Consider the following 19,858-nt stretch of genomic DNA (forward strand, 5'->3'; position numbering starts at 1 on the left):
AATTTCAGTTAGAGGCTCATCATTAATTGTCTCAATGCCCTGTAGGAAATGCTCCTGTTTCCTGACATCACTAGTCCTAGTACCATGAACAATTTCAGCATCACCACCTTTACCTTTAAACTTTGTGCAGCCTAATTTTTCCTCTTTGTCTTCCTCAGGGTCCTCTCTATTATCCTCTGGAACTAGTGTTGCTATTTCCATGGCATTTAAGTTCTCTTCCTTTACTTCCGTGTTCGTTGGATGTGGTACATTTTCCATGACTGCATTTTGCATCACTTCTTGAGATTCCTTATCGAGTTCCTTGTCTGTTTTCCTCCAAGATTTATCCATGTCTGCCCGGGATCTTATGTCATTCATCCTGTAACAAGGCTCAAAAGTATTCCTAGGCTTTTCAATTATCCACACAGGGCCTTTAGTTTCCTTTTCTGCACTTCCTTCTGTTTTTTTCAATCCACCCCATAAAAGAGAATCTAAAATATTTCTCTGGCTAATCCCTGCCTTCTGCTTTCCCTTTGATAATGCATTTACGCTACTTTCACTCCAATATGGGTTGTTTGGGGCAAAACTATGGTTTTCTTGCAAATAGTCCTGCAAAGAAAAGAAAATCATAGCATTAACCAAAAACAATTTACATATATCCACAGAAATTATTTCCTGCACAAAAAATTTAAAATTACCACCAAAATAAGAATACTATCAAATATGCCACATAAATCTAGAACAGCACACACAAATGAAATATAAAACAGCAGAAAGTGATTCCATGAATATTATTATTTTAGTGAGAAAACAAACAAATAAATTTCATTCAACGGTAAAGCTAGCAGCAAACCGTGCCACACAAAAACAACTATTCAAAGACATTTGGAAAAAGCACCACTGAAAAGCTTAACACTACAAGGAATCACTATTGATATGTTAATTCAACATATTAAGGAACCTACCTTCATGATGAATATGGCATTAATACTGAACAGTAAGGGAAATTTTAATTGTACCAAAGACATCCAGTACTTAACCTTATAACTGACATTACATATTGCACAATGAACTACTTTACTACTTTCATTATAAAACCAACAGTTTTATGTACAGATGCCATTAGTCCCTTGCGTACACAATTATTTTAAACTTTACCGGTTTTCAGCTGGCGCTGAGTATTTATTCTAATGTTAAGACCGAAGGTTTTTAAGTTATAAAAAATACAAATTAGTTACAAATTTGTCATTCTTATACTTTTTCTTTTATACATCAGAAATTCCATCAATGCCTGCTGGATCATAAGCACCTGGAACTTTTTCAGTGACCTTCCACTCAGTTTCAAGACTGGGCATACAATGTGGATTGAGCAATATAGTAATATGGAAATTTTTCGTTGAGATAGCACCATACACTCAAGCTTCCAACACCATCTTGACACGAGACCACCTTGGCATGGTGAGGGGGATCTTTAACCCCTGGAATTTGTTCCAAGAGTTCTATATATATATTATCAAGTGGATACTTATAAATTTGAGTTAAGCCTAGTGGAATTTTCCACTTTGGCAAAATTTATTTGACTTGATAAACAGGAAAAGTTATATTATAGCTGTGACTTGGGTTTATTTCTGAAGCTACTAGTAGGAACTGTGGTAGGATCATCGACTGTGCAATAATGTTTGGACCTGAGGGATATCACATTGATAACTCGAGGGCAGAGGTGTTTTGCAGAGCTGAGCCATGGATTCCATGGGTGGTCTGATTCTGGGGATTGGACTCTTGGCATTCTGTCTGGTTTGCCCCACATTACAATTATGGTGGGGACAGTTGTATTCTTGTAATACTATTGTCATAACAAGCAGGTTTAGCTTTTACTTAGAGACACACTAATTGTGTTGTTCCAACCTGTGTGGGGTAGGATAAGGAGTGGACATTAGGGAACCACCGCTTACTAGTGCCACTGGTAGAAAAATAAACTCAATGAAAAGCTGATATCTCTTAAGAGTTTCAGGTTTATTCATTAATTTTTTTCTCACTTTGATCTTTATGGAGAATAATAAAGAATCAAATACCTCTGAACCCTTGTGGTACCCTCTTGGCAAAGATGATGACACCTGGCAAGAACATCAATGGCAATTCCCCTCAAACAAACAATAGACAGGCCTTTTTGAATGATAGTAAGGATAATGGACAAATTTCCATGTAAGTGAGGTTACTAATGACACTTGTGGTTAAATAATAATAATAAAGCTAAAAGAAATAAATCACAGAATATGGCCAACATTGAAAAACTGAAAATTCTTTATGTTATGAAAATTTATTTAGAAACGGACTGTGATATGCTGCATAAAACTTTTAACATTATGGGACAGTTGTCGAACTAAGAATGAATCTTTGTCGATATGAACAGTGGAGTGCTTAGACAATATTCAGTAACCATGAGGAAGCTATCAAGGCAAGTTGTGACATCAGTAATATCAAAATTCACAGTGAAAACATTAATGGCACTCTCAGTGAAATTGTTCCTTATGGCTTGGATGTTTACTGGCCTACAGACTGGACCAAAAAACAAATAATTTGGAAAAAAGATAATGTCGAAGAGAAAACCTAAACCTCCAGTGTGGCTTATTGCAACACCCAGAGAGGATAATGGTATTAATTTACAATGAACAGACTCCTTAAGAATAAGGTTGAAACAATAAAATCCAGTGATATCTCCCGTTTTGGACAAAATAGTATATTCTCATTATGCAGTCTCGTAGAGTCATTATGCTTTGCAACTTTAAAATAATAGTGAAATAGTGATTGATGTTAAACCCATTTAAATTTTAGTTATGGTATGTCAAATCCTATTTAAAATTTAGTTACAATAAGATTTGTATGAATTTACTAGAGATATTAAGCATGTGTCCACAAAGTGTAGAATGTTCCTCAGACAGCTATAATTATCCTTACTTTTGAAGGGCCTGATGTGAATACCAAAGGTGAAAGAATAGCTGTTAAGCCATTTAAACAGATCACTACAATGTTACAGTTGATTCAAGTATGGAATCCCATCGCAAATTTTTTAAAATGAAAAAGTATGTGATACTTGCTCTATATAGAGATTGCACACTTTAAGCCAACTTCATCAACTGCAATATGAATTATAAGTCTAATGACAAAAGTTGCCAACAATATAAAACTGAAGCAGCAGCTGTGAATAAGTGCCACCAAACATATGGGTATAGGGGTTTGCAAAAACATTTCTAACATAACCTGAAAAGTTATGGAAAGGCAGTAACAACAAAAGAAAATTATAACATACAGCTACTTCATCATGTAGCACTCTCAGGGTATACAGTATGTGCTTTCCTAGAAGAAAAATCGTAAACATAATGAGAGCAGTGCATAAGGCCTTACAGATAATCTGCATTCTCCTATCCCTCCCTTCCCTAACAGAAGACTCGATGAATCCCTCTCAGGCAATATCTTTGCAATCTCTAGGGGAGGCTTCACTCAGCATAGAGCTACTATGTTTACAAGATGTACAAGTGTCTAACCTTGATAGCTCACAATTTAATGATTGATGAAGAGGAAGATCTCCATCCTTATCTCTTAAAAAATTGAAAGTTTATCATCAACAATTTCCAAATTGATAAAAGATTCACAAATGATTAAAGTCAATAAGGATCCACAAATAATGCTAAAAGCAAGAAGAATGGTAACACTCCAAATATCTCATGACCTCCATTATCCAGTGCATCTTCTAGTAGTTATCACAAAATTGCAAATCTTAATGGGAAGACCTCGGATAGTCTCCCACATAATAAATCTTATTTTCTCTAATATACTTAAGTGGAATTGCCAAGGTCTGAGGGCTAATATGAAAGGCTAAAAATATTTAAGCTATAGGACTTCCCACACTCATTCCTCCTACTATAGCTGGTTCACTTAAGGTAGGTTCTTGTGTGAACCCTGCCTACACAATGTTTGTTTGGCAGCCTCTGATTGGCTGGTATCGGGAGGTAGGTGGCCCACTCAGTCTCATATTTTTTTCTGAAGCTTAGAAAACTAGCAATATGTTTTTAACTCATCATTTATCTCATGTTATGCAGAAGATAGTTAAGTTTTGGTCATACCATAGGATTTGGTGTTATAATACAACTAAATCATGATTTCCTAAAATTAAAAAGATAAAACACAAAGGAATTACAAGTAAAAGTGAAGAAAGAAGCATGTAATTCTTTATACCTGTTTTTACTTATCGGATTTTGCATCATTCATGCGATCAAGATACGTAAAATAAAACTTGTGCTTCCTTACAATAAATTTACCCTGAATATGCTGGTGCTTACAGATTTTAGATGCATGTGACAGCCGAAGAGAATATGAATACCATGTCTTATGTTAAATCCGTACTTGACTCAGTTTGAGAGTACTGGTGCCGTGAGACATTGATCGGCAAGACTGTTGCACTGGTCCTCTCGGGAAGAGCTTAGAGGAGCCATTGACAGTTGCCAATTAGCAATATGGATTAGTTTACAGTTTCCACAATATTTATCGTATTATTATGTCATTACATTATCTGTAAATGCATAGAATTCTTATTATGACTGTTAAACATTTTCACTCCAATACCATATTATGTCCATATGTCTGGACATATCTGATAAGAAAAAAACAATCAGACGCATCTGGTATAGTGGAGATCTAGGCAGGCTGCAGGAATTCAGTCCAGGGAAGACAGTCATGTATGGATGCAACATAATAAGATGTACTCTTCATTTTCTTTTCACATACCACACGCATCTAAAATCTGAAAGCACCAGCATAATCAAGGTGAATTTATTGTAAGAAAACACAAGTTTTATTTTATCTTGATCACATGAATGATGCAAAATCCAATAAATGAAAACAGGTGTAAAGAATTACCTTAAATGCTTCTCTCTAAATTTTACTGGTAATTCCTTTGTGTTTTATCTTATTAATTTTGTAAAATCCTGATTTAGTTCTAAGATTAATACTGAATCCTATGCTATGACCAAAACACAACTATCCTTGTGCAAAACATGAGATAAATGAATAAATAAACATATGTACTAGTTTTCTACGCTACAGACGAAAATATGTGACTGAGCGAGCCGCCTACCTCCCAGTAGCAGCCAATCAGAGGGTGCCAAACATATGTCTCAAAGGCATAAGGCTTACCCAAGAATCTACCATAAGTGAACCAGCTACAGGAGATATGAATGGTGGACATCCTTAGTGGGGTGATGTTTTAGCCAACACAAGGGATGGTGTTATATCATCACTTAATAGAAAGTGAGGATGTGTTATTCTTTAATATAAAACGGCCCTCACTTCCACATTGATTTTGAGTGAAGAACACTAGATTATTGGCATGCAAGTGATCATGTGCCAACTACCATCAACATCAATGAAAGCTCACCTATTCAAGGGATCACCACAATAGTTATTTGAAAAAGCACACTAGGAAAAATTTCAGGAGTTTAGTGATACAGAAAGCAATGCAGATTAATTTCTAATTTCATAGTGCAGAGGATGATAACCACTTTCTCAATAGAACACACAACACAGTATCTGCTGTTTGGAGGAAAGTAAGAAAAATACCTTGTAAATATAAATCAAATCTACCTCCTACTTGAAAAATTAATGGTCAATATATGACAGGTGGATCCAAAGTGAGCAATGCCCTCGCTGAACATTTTATTGTTTATATTATGTAAATATGAAGTTGCTTCAGGACACCTGCATAGATATGCTGAACAGAAATTACTCTATTTTATAGCAGGAAGAGGGGGAATCTTACAATCTCCCTTTACTGAAAGAGAGTTTGCTTCAGCTCTGGCACCTTGTAATGACACATCCCCAGGGCCGTGACAAGATAAATATTCAACAGCAAATTACCAACCAATGGCTCTGACACCCTACTTATGTAAAATCGTCGAAGATGGTAACCACAAGGCTGGTATGATACTGGGCGATGAGAGGGATTTTATCATCTACCCAATATTGTTTCTGTAGAGTGCACTCTACTACTGATCCATCTAGATTCCTCCATATGTGAACCAATTGTATCCAAGCAGCATCATGTCATGTGTTTTCTTACCTCAAAATGGTAAACAATATAGCTTGGAAGCATGGTATACTTCAAAGTATATGCATACTTTGTGGTGGTTGAGTCACCACCCGATATGGTTTGGACCTAAGAGACAGTGATGGGATTTTCCTATTGCCATGTTGAGGGCGGAACCATCTCCAAGGATCAGCCCATCGGAAACCAAGGGGGGCTGGTGTTTGGGGATGGGACTCCTGGCTTCTGTCCGGAAGCCCACCAATACGTTTGGAGTGGGGAGTCAATCCCCATTAGTGGGGTCAGAACTCCCAGCAGGCGGATTGGCTTATACCTAGGCCCCTGCAAGCATATTGATGCTATCCAGAAAGGGTAGGGTATGGGGTGGACTATTGGGAGTCAACTCTCACTTGTGCCATTGGTGGCGAATGCGAATACCTGACTGATCCACGATACTTTCTTGATAAAACCAAACAGTTTTGGGTGTGTAGGTGAGCCGGTTTGTGTGAGGTGGTCTGGTGTGTGCGTGCTTATTATCCTGGGATCCCTTTGTGGGCTTTTGACAATTTGTTGGGGTGGTGAGACTAGGCATTAGAAGCTGCCTTGGTTTCCCTTTCAGATGTGCTGTTGGGGTCTTGGCAGGGCTCTTAGGTGTTGGGTGCGCACTTATTGGACTTCTGAATGTGAACTGGCATAATTCTATGGATTTGGACAATAGTTTTCCTTCCCCTGGATCCGACAACTTACTGGCACTGGCAACGACTTTTGGCATGAAGATGGATATGAGCTCGGCTATCAGACAGAACCAAACACTGAGACACCAGGATGTTAGTAAATCTGGTGGATTTGATCCTAATAGTAGAGTCCTTCATTGCACTAATATAAACTTGTCATTAGATTATGAGTGTTTGTACAGTGTAATGAAACAATTTGGTAAAGTGGAAAGAATGAAAATTAGTTTTCTAGAAAAAGACAAGCGTCATTTTTCTGCTTATGTTAAATTTTCCTCACCCTTGGAAGCTAGTGAGGCACAACAACGACTCCATGGCCACATTCTCAATGATTTGGTGCTTAGCACGAAAGTGTTTTCAGTGAAAAATTTGAATGATGAGCCATTTGATTTTATTCCTAAGAATGAAGGACATGGACCAGCCCCATGTACCAGAGCACTTTCTACCCCTAAATGGCATGTTGCTAGCTACAAGGACGGAGAAAATTTTTTTATAAAGGCTGCTGAATGTATTGAGAGCAAGGTAGGTTCCATTCCCATTGGAAACGAAGCGTTATGGAAAGAATTGCTAATAGAAGCTGGTAATGAAACCCAAGCAATTTTGTTACCGAATTTTAAACCTCCTGAAAGTGGAAATATTGAATGTATTGCATCGCATAGATTCTTTAACACACTGAAAGGGGTAGTACATATTCTCAAAAGACCTGCATGTTTTTGAAGAGGAGGAGATTCTCCATCGATGTCCTCCTTGTGTATCTCGTGTAAAAAAACTAGGAGGGGATGCAGCTATCCTTTCAACCTTCTCCTCCAGTTACCTACCTGATACTATCATTGTTTGCCATGAGAGGATGCAGGTTAAAAGATATAAAAGAAATCCAAAACAGTGTCGCAAATGTTTTGAATATGGCCACATTCAAAACTCGTGTGAAAACAACAAAAGATGTTGTGTGCTCTGCGGAGCATGATAATTTTGACGAGTGTGTAGCAGCCCAATACTGTTTTCAGTGAAAGGGTGATCACTCTCCAAATTCTAGGGCTTGCCTCAGATATAGATTTGAAGATGTATTGGCAGTGGCTGACAATGAACATATCAGCATCAGCGAAGCAAAGCGTGTGATAATGGGGGCAAACAAAAGTGCCAACTCTACCTATACTTCAGTAATAAATCTTATGAAAAATTCCAGCAATGTACGGCAACTAATAACTGCATCTGAAAGTAGGCATCACACACCTGCTACTCCACGGACTGTAAATAATGAAAATCCCCAATCTGTCAAGAAATTTTCATCTGCTAGTGCCTTGGAGACCAACACCAAAAGTTGTACTTCAAGAAGTACAGAAAACGCGCCTCCCAAAGTCAATACAAAGGTGACTAGTAATATGATAGTTGCTGGCTCACCTCCAAAAAAGGGAGCCAAAATCAATTAATAATTTGGGAAGCTATTCCAAAAACACTTCCAGCAAGAATATGCCAAGGGACCAAGCCCAATTACATAGAGCTACTTCAGAGCCATCAATTGTCACAGCCACAAACAAAAATGAAAACAAAACTATAATTACAACCACCAAGAAGCGCATAAGGAATACATCCCCAAATAATGATGGCTTTAAAATAAAAACCTCAAATGGGTTCAGCGTTTTGGAAAGATCTCTCCACCTAGAAAGATGGTTCCAAAAGCAGTTTCAGCCCAAAACCATGTGAGTTCTGATTAGTCTTGCCGCCCTAAGACTAATGAACCTGCGAATCACAGTAGAAATTCTGATCAGAATCATAACCAGAAGTATGATCAGCCAAAAACTAAATTCCAATTCAAATGAAAAGTGATTAAAGAAACAGTCACTTATAAAGGAGAACTTTCCTCTCCACACAAGGAACAGTACTTCCCCTCTAAGGAGTGGGAAGTAGCACTTTTTACCACCTTAACATTCATGTTCGATATACTTCAGTGGAACTGTAAAGGTCTCAGAGCCCGTACAGAAGACCTTAAAGTCTTAATTCATGAATTCATTATATGCCTGCAGAAGACAATGTTAGGTAACTCTCCTTATAATCCTGGACTAAATTATTTAATATTTAACTCCTCTCCCCAATTGGTGGTCGGGCCCATGGAGGTGCTGCAATTATTGCTAATAAAGCTCTGCAGCACTCCATAACACAATTAAATACAACTCTACAGGCTGTTGCTATTTCAGTCATCTTGGAAAAGAGGAGAACAGTCTGCTCCTTATACCTTCCACCAGACCTTGTTTTTAACAGTGAAGATATTCAGTCCTTAATTAACCAACTTCCAGCTCCTTTACTTCTCTAGATTTTAATGTCCACCACCCCCTTTGGGGAGGAAGTTGGTTTCTAGACAGTGAAGGGAAATTAATTGAGGATGTTATTGATAGGAATGATGTTATCCTATATAATAATGGGTCAATGACTTTGCACAGTATTCATGATCATCATTTCTCTGCACTGGACCTTAGTATCTCTTCAACAGGCATCCACCTTGATTTTAGTTGGTCTGTTAACAAAAATTTAAATGGAAGTGCTCATTACCCGATCCATTTGAAATATGCTGTGAATGGTCCATCTGAAGTTTTACCAAAGTGGAAGTTAGAGGAGGCAGACTGGGATAAGTTCAGTAAGGGCGTCAAACTAAATAGGGAGTTTGAGTCATTTCATTCTCATCTAGATGTTTATTACTTTATTGAATCTACACTGAAGAGTGCTGAAGGCTCTATTCCCAAAACAAAAGGCAAACCTTGTAGACCTGCAGTTCCCTGGTGGAATAAGACTTGTGGTATTCTGAGGAAAGTCACAAGGAAGCGCTACAGACGTTACAAAACTAGTGGCTCTCCTCAGTCTAAATTAATCTACAAATGTGCTTTAGCCAAGCAACGGCGCTTTTATAAGAGAGCCAAAAGAGAAACTTGGCTTTACTATATTAATGGAATAAACTCAGACTCCACTGAAAGTGGTGTGGCGCAAAATAAGGAAACTGAGTGGGAAATTTGTTGCGTCACCATTACCCTCATTAAAAATAAATGACTCTCTGATCACAAAGCCCACTGAAGCTGCCAATGAGCTAGGAAAACACTTTTCTGAAGTTTCCAGCGCCAACAATTATTCTCGAGACTTTAAAATAATTAGGAATTTTGAAATGATTCTGGAATTTGATTCAGGAAAATCTGAACCATACAACTACAGGTTTTCCTTGAGAGAATTAAGGGAGGCGCTCTTCTCTAGTGAATCCACAACTCCAGGTGAGGATACAATCATAATTGTATGAAATGCTTAAACACCTCCCAGACGATGCCAGAAAATATTTACTCAAGATTATAAACATAATATGGGAAATGGGAATCTTACCTAACGAATGGAAAATATCCATATTTGTTCCAATTAAAAAACCTAATAAAGATGCTTCCCTAGCCACCAGCTAAAGACCAATAGCTCTTACCGGCTGTGTGTAAGCTCATGGAGAAAATGATAAATACTAGACTAGTTTGGCACTTCGAAACTAAAGGATTAATATAATTTCAATTTGGTTTCAGGAAAAACCACTCCACCCATTGCTGAGGCTGACCAACCAAATCCAGCAAGGATTCGCCAAACAATGTCAGACCATCGGAGTATTTTTTTACCTCGAAAAAGCGTATGACACTGCCTGGAGAATTGGCATCATGAAACAATTGCACAAGATGGGCATATGTGGAAGAATGATCAGATTTATATATTCCTTTTTTAACGGACAGATTTTTTTAAGGTAAAAGTGGGAAACTTTCTCCCAACCTTTTGTGCAGGAGGAAGGAGTTCCCCAAGGAAGCGTTTCAAGTATAACACTCTTTTCAGTGGCAATAAATAGTGTGATTGAAAAAATCTTGCCTCCGGTTAAATGCTCACTTTTTGTTGATAACCTTGCAATATACTGACTGCACAGGATATGATTCATTGTCAGTATGTAAACATCTGCAAAGGTCTAGTAATGCAATTACTAAGTGGGCTGATGAGAATGGTTTTAAATTCTCCTCTTCCAGAACAGTTGCAGTAAGATTTACTAGATGCCGGCGTGTGGAAGAAGTTCCCACACTTACGTAGTTTAAAAGGATCTATCATTCCTTATGAAAATAAAATAAAATTTCTGGGATGATTATTGACCATATATTAACATGGGCCAGCCACATAAATGCCCTAAAGATTAATGTATAAAAATCTTTGAATATTTTAAAGGTTGTTTCTAGTTTTAGTTGGGGGCTGATAAAAAAATCCCTTTTGAGGCTATACGACTTGTGTCGATCCAAGCTAGACTATGGCTGTCAGATCTATTCCTCAGCTTGTAAAACCAAGCTAAAGGAATTGGATGTTGTACAGAACATGGGGTTGAGAATATGCTCAGGGGCTTTTAGAACTTCTGTTGAAAGCATGTATGTTGACACAGATCATCTTCCCCTTGATCTAATAAGGCAAGAGCTAGGGTTGCGATACGTGGCTAGAATGAAAAGTGCTCCGAAAAATCCCTCTCAAGTACTTAAGGAAACAGACTTGTGGAATTTCTCTGGTACAAGAGCTTCTAAACCATTCCAAATTCGACTGAACGAGGATGTTAGGGATAACCATCTCAAATCCCAGAAAGTCCTAGAAGTAAAACATTCTGTAAATCCTCCATGGCTTATTCCTGAAGCATTAATATGCAAGAAATTATTTAAGGACTGTACTGAAGAGGAGATTAGGGGAAAATTCTTAGAGCACGACATTACGCATGCCAATAATGTGAAAATTTATACGGATGGATCAAAGTTAGATAGTGGTGTTGGGTGTGCTGTTATCCTTGGTGATACAGCATATACAGCTAAATTACCTGACTTTGCATCAATATTTACTGCCAAAGTAACAGCCGTAGTCTCTGCCCTAGATTTAGTTCTTCAAAGTAGTGACACTAACTTTTGTCATATACTCGGATTCTAAAAGCACTTTAGAAGCTGTCAAAAAATGTAATAGTTTTCATCCGTTAATCCAAAAACTTCAGGGGTCACTTTTTCGTATATATTGTATGCGTAAGTCAGTCTCTTTCTGTTGGGTCCCTTCTCATGTGGGGATTCACGGAAACGAGACTGCAGACAGAAGCAAAAGCTGCTGGCGCTTTGCCAGAATCAACCTTCAGGAAAGTGCCTCATACAGACCTAAAAGGTCCTATTAGGTCTTATGTATTAAGTATATGGCAAGAAAGATGAACTTCTCCTCTTCTTGCCAATAGTAAGTATAGAAATATTAGGAAAAATATACTGCTGTGGACTTCGTCATTCCAGCTTGACAGACGAAGAGGTTATTTTAAGGAGATTAAGGAATGGGCACACTTATTTAACCCATCAGTGTGTGCTTACTGTGGCAAGATGCTAACAGTGGAGCACATTCTGATGGTTTGCCCCAGATATTTTAACCAAAGAGAAAGATATTTCCAGGGTAAATCCCTTTCAAATATCTTGGGAGATGAAGCAGATATTTCTGCTCTCATCTCCTTTTAAAAGTGTATAAAATTTTTTAATAACATTTAGATAATTATTTATATATCATATACAGATTTTTAAAGACATTAAACTATTTTTAGTATATATTACGCCATTCATTAAACTTCATATTTTTATTTTATTTATTAGTCACATCTAATTTTATGAATTACATCTTTCACTAATTTATTAATTCATTTACCATAATTCAACTTATTTAACCTTCATTACGGCACTGAATGGCCTTCTTGGCCCCCAGTGCCTGGGCTTTAAATATCATACATCCATCCAGTGTAGCTGGTTCTTAGGATTAACTTTTGACCATAAAATTACATGGGTTCCTCATTTGACAGCCCTAAAGTTAGGTGTCAGGATGCCTTGAATATACTGAAAGTACTGGCACACTCATCAGGGGGTACTGACCATAAAATGCTTTCAAAATTATATAAAGTCCTTATCTTTTGTAAATTGAATTGTGGGTGTGGAAATATATTCATCAGAGAACACCATGCTGAAATTTGGTTGGCTGCAGGTGCTTTTAGAACTTCACCTACATGTTGCTAGCCTTCTTTTAGATGCTGGGTAATTTTTTGACCTTTGTTATCATTCTTCCACTGCACAATGTTGGTACCGATTACATAAGATTCCCAACTCTATAACCTTTCAGACTGCTAACAGCTAAGAGTATTTTGGTTGCTATAAGTCACACCATAGGTCCCTACAACCTAATGGATATACATAGGGTAAAACTTTTTGAATAATCTTCACAGTGCCCAGAATGAGGTGCTTCAATTCAAAATAACAATCATCCCTCCATGGAAGTTACCAGAGTTAATAGTTTGCCATTACTTTATTGCCACTAAAAGTAATATGATAATAAGTAGTGCAAAAGATTCAGCCCAAATGATTGCATTGAGAGAGAGAGAGAGAGATAGAGAGAGAAGAGAGAGAGAGAGAGTGAGGAGAGAGAGGAGAGAGAGAGAGAGAGCGCTAAATACGTATATATGCCTCTGTGTATTAAATATGAAATTGCAATGCTCATGTACAAAGGTGTTCTAACAGTAGAAATAAAACACAATAATGACTTCTGAAATATGTACAAAACAAAAGAGAATCAGATTTACTATTTAATAACATGAATGACTTAAATTGCATATATACCATATTGCATTTCCATAGAACAGATGCATATTTGCTTTAACACTTTATACCAAACATGTGCAACATGTGGCCTGCAAGAAGTGTGTGTGAAGCCCTCTGGGATTTTCTAACAATAAAATAATTTGCAACCAAATTAAGTGTACGGAATCTACCTTAATTTTGTAAAGTTCTTTTGCTTATAAGTAAAATGTCATCAGTGCTGCTGTCTTCTACCAATTAATGATTTAATACTATAGAGACAGTCAATAGAGAGGGGATCTTGAGGACAAATATACTAATAACACTGACATTAAGAGGGTAAATCCCTCTTAGCCATCCAAAAACACCAAATTTGCCAATGTTAATCCAAATTATGTCCACAACAAGTGGGAAAGAAAGGGGGTAGTTGGGCTCATAATCAGAGTTAACAGCATGAAAATTTATAAACATTTTTTGAACCACTTATCTATGCAAACTATTTTTTTTAATAAAGTAAACCAAATCTAAAACTAAGTCAAGACTGACTGTTGTACAGCTGTAAAATAACTTGATGTAGCAATATTTTTGTGCCTACTATATGTATATCATTACTTAAAACATATTTATATGCACTGATAATTATGTAGGGTAGTTTGGGGTGATACTTGATGCACACAAATACAAATAAAATCATCATGTGGCCTGAGGTCACTTTAAAGGTGCATAATGCATCCTTTAGTTGCCAAAAGGTTGCCCATGCATGCTATATACCACATATTTCCTCTGTGAAAGTTGTGCTAATGCTACTGAAGCAGTAGAATTTTGTGATTAAAAAATATTTTTAATATAAAAAGCTCAACTAACATCTCTACACCATGGCTCTAGTGGCTCAGTGTACTAAACCAAAGCTTACCCCAAATATCAGCTGATCTTCTAACTGAACTACAACTCATGAACACCAACACGTTGTAACTCACAGTTAGCTTCTCCAATATCACCATTTCCACCAAACTTTTTTTTTTTTTTTTGAAGGAAGATGCATATAAATATTTTGAGTACAGTAGTACAATATTCTCACAATAAGGTTTTATAAACTGGTTTCACAATAGTAACACAACTGAATGACTAACTCAGAGATAAGAGATTCACATAAAAGGAAGGGTCAGAGATAAGGAATTCACATAAAAGGAAGTGTCAGAGATAAGGGATTCACATAAAAGGAATGGTCAAGCATTAATATATTACAATATCTAACTACATACAAATAGAAATTATCTAAAATTTTGCTGAATTTTCTGTTATTATATATTCTGACTTCTGAATTTCATATCCAGACCATAGTTTTCTTTATAGTACTCCTTTTATCATAGAAGGTCGGGGATGAGGCCATGTACCTAAAGAACTGCAATTCATTAGTTTACTATCTGATCTGATAAGCATATAGTGTAGCTGCCTGTCAGAAATCTGCATTCACTGGAAGCGAGCACTACCCTGGGAAACATTTCATATTTTTCTCCATTGACTATGTCAATGAGGGGCCTCTAAAGGCAGGTGCTCCGATGTAAAACTGGTTTGTACATTATGAAGCAATGAACCTTTTAAAAATTTCATTTGCATTCAAATGTAAATACAAAGGGTGAAAAGTGTAAAAAAAAATAAGATTCTGGATAGCCTCTTGAAAACAGAAAAAACGCCAATAACCGCTTAATGGCACCACTGTTAGGTACGTATCGGCACCAACAATCTATCTTCAGTGCCAGTAACTAATAATTGGTACATTTTGGAACTAGTCAAGCCCCATAAAACCATATCGCCGATAACCAAGGCCTGCCTGTACTATTACAATTATACTTTAAAGGCAAATAGTACAGGCAGTCACCAGTCATTGGCGATTCAGTTTTTCGGCAATTGTCTAGTGACAAAAATTGACAATTTTCGGCGTCGATTTCCACTTACTGCAGCCGATACGTACCAAACAGAGGCACCGATAACCAATTATTGGCACTGATAAGTCATGAAAATTGCCAGTTTTCAGTTATTAAAAATTTTTGCTTGTCATCACACCGTCAGAACAGAACCTCCCCAATAACCAGGGACAGCCTGTATCAAAAACCATTCTTACAAATAAAGAATATCACACACCAATTAAAACATGTTTCTATTTCTTCTTAAAATATAAAAGATTTTAGGAGTTCTCATTTCTCATACATACATGAATGCTAATTATTTTCTAATAGCTATCCTCCACCAAATGATACAGATTAAGCTTGAATCTAAATTTAGCAAGAGTAGTAGTAGATCTGTTTAATTGGTGACTTGTCAGTACAGTGCTGTAGAACATTTAAGGTTAAGATTACTGCCAATACAACCTATCCAATTTGTAACTCACAACAGAGTACACCAGTTCAGTCTATCATGTTAAAGGCAAGGTGAAAGCAAAAACCAGTTTGTAAGGCTAGGAATATGCTTTGAACATTATAAAAATTTCAATGGAAATCAATAAGCGATTGATACTCTTCATGCTGGCTTTCACCTGTTTTTACTGATAGTATGAATGTAAAATGCTTGGACAATGGATAGTTTGGACCATTTGATGAGATCTATTAAAACTTATAAAAGGAAAGAGATATTAAAATAGGCCATTTGCTGGGAGAGTACTGCGATTTTTGTATGCATTTTCCTTCATTTATTGAGAATAATGATATTTTGACTTACAAATTCTTGATGTTATAAGCACTCATTACTTAGTAACAGAAAACTATATGGCCAAGAAATAGCTCTGCAGTGTAAGACTTGTAGTCAAGCAAATAGCACTCATCACCAGCCTATTACACCCTAGTTACTGGAGGTGAAATACAAAATTATAAATCTCTTGGACCTAATTTCATTTCAGAGTTCCAGCCAATGACATGCATTTTGCCATAAATGATAAGAGTTTACAAAGCAAAATTCAAATAATGGTTACTGATAAAATTTCAATTAAAATTAGTTTTGCTGATTTTCAGTTCCCTCAATATGTATCCATCTTATTCGTTGTTAGGTAAATACTCAATAATGGGCTATGCTAAACAGTTGTGAAATTAGTGTTGTTGTCGAGGTAGCTAGTGTGCTTTGTAAATGGTTCAGCATTTTTGGTTTTGGGTAGATGCTTCTCCACAAGGCCAAAAAAAATCTAATTACAAAGTATTAACCCACAACATACTATATATACTTCATTAATAGTACGTATTTACACTGTCACCTAATGACCAAAGTCGGTACTGTACTACATAATGACATTATTTTCAAATGCTACAGGCAATTAAGTCCCACTCATGAACTTTCTTCAGTAAAATCAAAGGAGTTGCCACATTTTTACAGATTTCATATGCCTAATGGCAAGAATAGCTAATTCGGAGGGAGCCTTATTTTTTATGTACTATATAAAACCCCATGCCTTAAGAGTGTGTAACTTAGTTTTGTATTAATTTTTGTTAATCATCCAAAGAAATATTAGACAAATTTTTGTTAATAATCCATAGAAATATTAGACAAATTTTTGTTAATAATCCATAGAAATATTAGACAATGTGCAATTCGTCCACAAAAGGTCTGAAAGTTGGTACCCCAGATGTAAGGTTGGCATCCACAATAGTGGCATAAGCTGGAGTACTGTTTTAGGGTGAAGGGCTGCCCAAGAAGCAAGGTCAACAATGAATAAACTTTGGTACAGAAGAAATTCAGAAATGTAAATAGGCAAGTATGTAGTCACTTCTCTTGCATTACTTTATATATTTTTTTTTTTCTGTCTTTATTTCATATTTTGTTCATAATTGGGAAAATATAGCTGAAGACTACAATGCAAGTGTGAGCACAGTAATACAATGCTCATGGAGTTATCCATTCAGCTCATAATTGCTGTGTAAATAAATCCTGACCCTTATGTATTTGGTATGGTGTTCTACAGCTAAATTAACCTACATTTTATCACTAAATATCATGACCAATATCTAACCAAGTAGGAAGTTGGAATTTAGTATAAAGTGATTAAAGGATTTTATCATTTTTTTTTGTCTTGACATTTGTTTGGACTTCAATGACATGGTTCAAATGAAAATTGTAATATTTTAGATACCTTTTTAACATTGCAATTTAATATTCAATGACGCATTACTATTGCAATGAAAATGGCAATTTCAATTAACCCTCTTAAGCCGGAGCCCTAAAAATCAAAACGTCTCCCGTATGCCGGGCCTGGTTTGGAGTGAGCGCGGAAGTGGAAAAAATAATTTTTCAAAAAATTACAGCGCGCGTACTTTTGAAGATTAAGAGTTCATTTTTGGCTCCTTTTTTTGTCAATGCCTGAAGTTTAGAATGCAACCATCAGAAATGAAAAATAATATCATTATCATAGTAAATAATGCGATATATGGTAGCGAAAAAAAAAAATTCATACATAATTGTATTCAAATCACGCTGTGCAGAAAACGGTCAAAGCTAACCAGTTACTTTTTTTTTTTGCGTTGTATTGTACACTAAATTGCAATCATTTTGATATATAATACATTGTAAAACAATAAAAGTAACACCGGAAAAATATTATCACCAAAATGATGTACGAATTCGTAACGCGCGGACGCAAAAAAATATTTTTTTCAAAAATTCACCGTAATTCTAAATAATGTTCTAGAGACTTCCAATTTGTTTCAAAATTAAGACAAATCATTGAATATTACGATACTGTTAAGAGTTTTAGATTAGAAGTTGCAGGATTTCGACCATTTCGGACGAGTTAAATTTGACCGAATGTCGAAATTTTAATATATATATTTTTTCATATGCACATATTTCGAAGATGGAAAAAGCTACAACCTTCAATTATTTTTTATTGTATTTTTCATGAATTTGCGCACATTTTGATATATGAAACTCTATAAAAAGGCTAATATGAAAAGGAGCAAATATTAGGATAATGCCATGTACGTATTTCGGAGACTTGCGGCCGCGAATCGGCGCGCGGAGTGAAGGTAAATATATTTTTCAAAATTCACCATAAATCACAATATTGTTTTAGAGACTTCAAATTTGTTTCAAAATGAAGAAACATGACGGAATATTACTAGGCCGTAAGAGTTTTAGCTTACAATTGCGTTTTTCAACTATTTCGGTAGAGTCAAATTTGACCGAACGTGGTTTTTTTTTCTATTTATCGTGATTTATATGCAAATATTTCGAAAAAAGAGAAAAGCTACAACCTTCAATCATTTTTAGTTGTATTCTACATGAAATTGCGCACATTTTCATATATAAAACTTTATGAAACAGCTAATTTTAAATGGTGCAAACATTTCGACAATCGCACAAAAAATTCTGATTTTTTCGGAAGAGTTACCGCGCGAACGTAATTTTTTTTTTTTCATAAATTCACCATAAATCAAAATATTGTGCTAGAGACTTCCAAGTCGTTGCAAAATGAAGGTAAATGATTGAATATTACTAGAATATAAGAGTTTTAGCTTACAATTGCGTTTTTTCGACCATTTCGGTAGAGTCAAAGCTGACCGAAAGTTGAAATTTTTGCACTTAACGTTATTTATATGAAAATATTTCAAAACTGATAAAAGCTACAACCATGGGTTGTCTTTTGTTGTATTGTGCATGAAATTGCGCACATTTCCATATATAAAACTTTATGTAACGGCAAATTTTAAAAGGTGCAACATTCATGACGAATCGCACTAAAGTTATCGGAAGAGTTTATCGCACGAACGTAAGGAAAAAGTTTTTTCATAAATTCACCATAAATCGAAATATTGTGGCTAGAGAACGTCCAATTTGTTGCAAAATGAAGGCAAATGAGTTGAATATTACTATAATATAAGAATTTTAGCTTACAATTGGCGTTTCTCGACCATTTCTGTAGAGTCAAAGTTTGACCGAAGGTTGAAATTTTTGCACTTATCGTTATTTATATGAAAATATTTCAAAATTGATAAAAGCTACAATCATGAGTATTTTTTAGTTGTATTGTGCATGAAATTGCGCACATTTTCGTATATAATACTTCATGTAAAGGATAATTTAAAATGGTGCAATAATTATGTCAAAGTGACGAAATAATTTCCGAGATGTGTCACTGAATACTTTTTTAGTGCGATAGACAAAGAAATTCGCGCTTGCCGCTGCGTAGCGATTGTAAACAAAACAACGCCTTGATCGTGACTCCCAGCATCCCCCAAGCGCGTGATACAAAAGTTTTCGGCTGGTAGGCTTATAAGTATTTTTCCTTCGAATTTTTTAAAAAACTTTTTTGAGCCGACGTATGATACGTCCAATCGGCATACGGGAGACATTTTGACTCGACGTTTAATACGTCCAATCGGCGTAAAGATGGGTTAATATATACAATACAGTTGGAAGTTTTGTTTAATTACAAATGAAATAAAAAATGTTTTTAAATATGGTTGCTGGGATAACTTTTT

The 19,858-nt window shown here is 36.0% G+C and overlaps 1 long non-coding RNA gene across 2 annotated transcripts in view; it reads right to left on the reverse strand.

The window, feature by feature from the left end:
* LOC135221926 (uncharacterized) overlaps positions 1 to 19,858 on the reverse strand; it is a 189,201-nt gene that overhangs the window by 35,596 nt on the left and 133,747 nt on the right. The gene's annotated exons all lie outside the window — the stretch shown is intronic.

Source organism: Macrobrachium nipponense, chromosome 3, assembly GCF_015104395.2.
Source record: "Macrobrachium nipponense isolate FS-2020 chromosome 3, ASM1510439v2, whole genome shotgun sequence".
In the NCBI taxonomy this organism is placed as follows: domain Eukaryota; kingdom Metazoa; phylum Arthropoda; class Malacostraca; order Decapoda; family Palaemonidae; genus Macrobrachium; species Macrobrachium nipponense.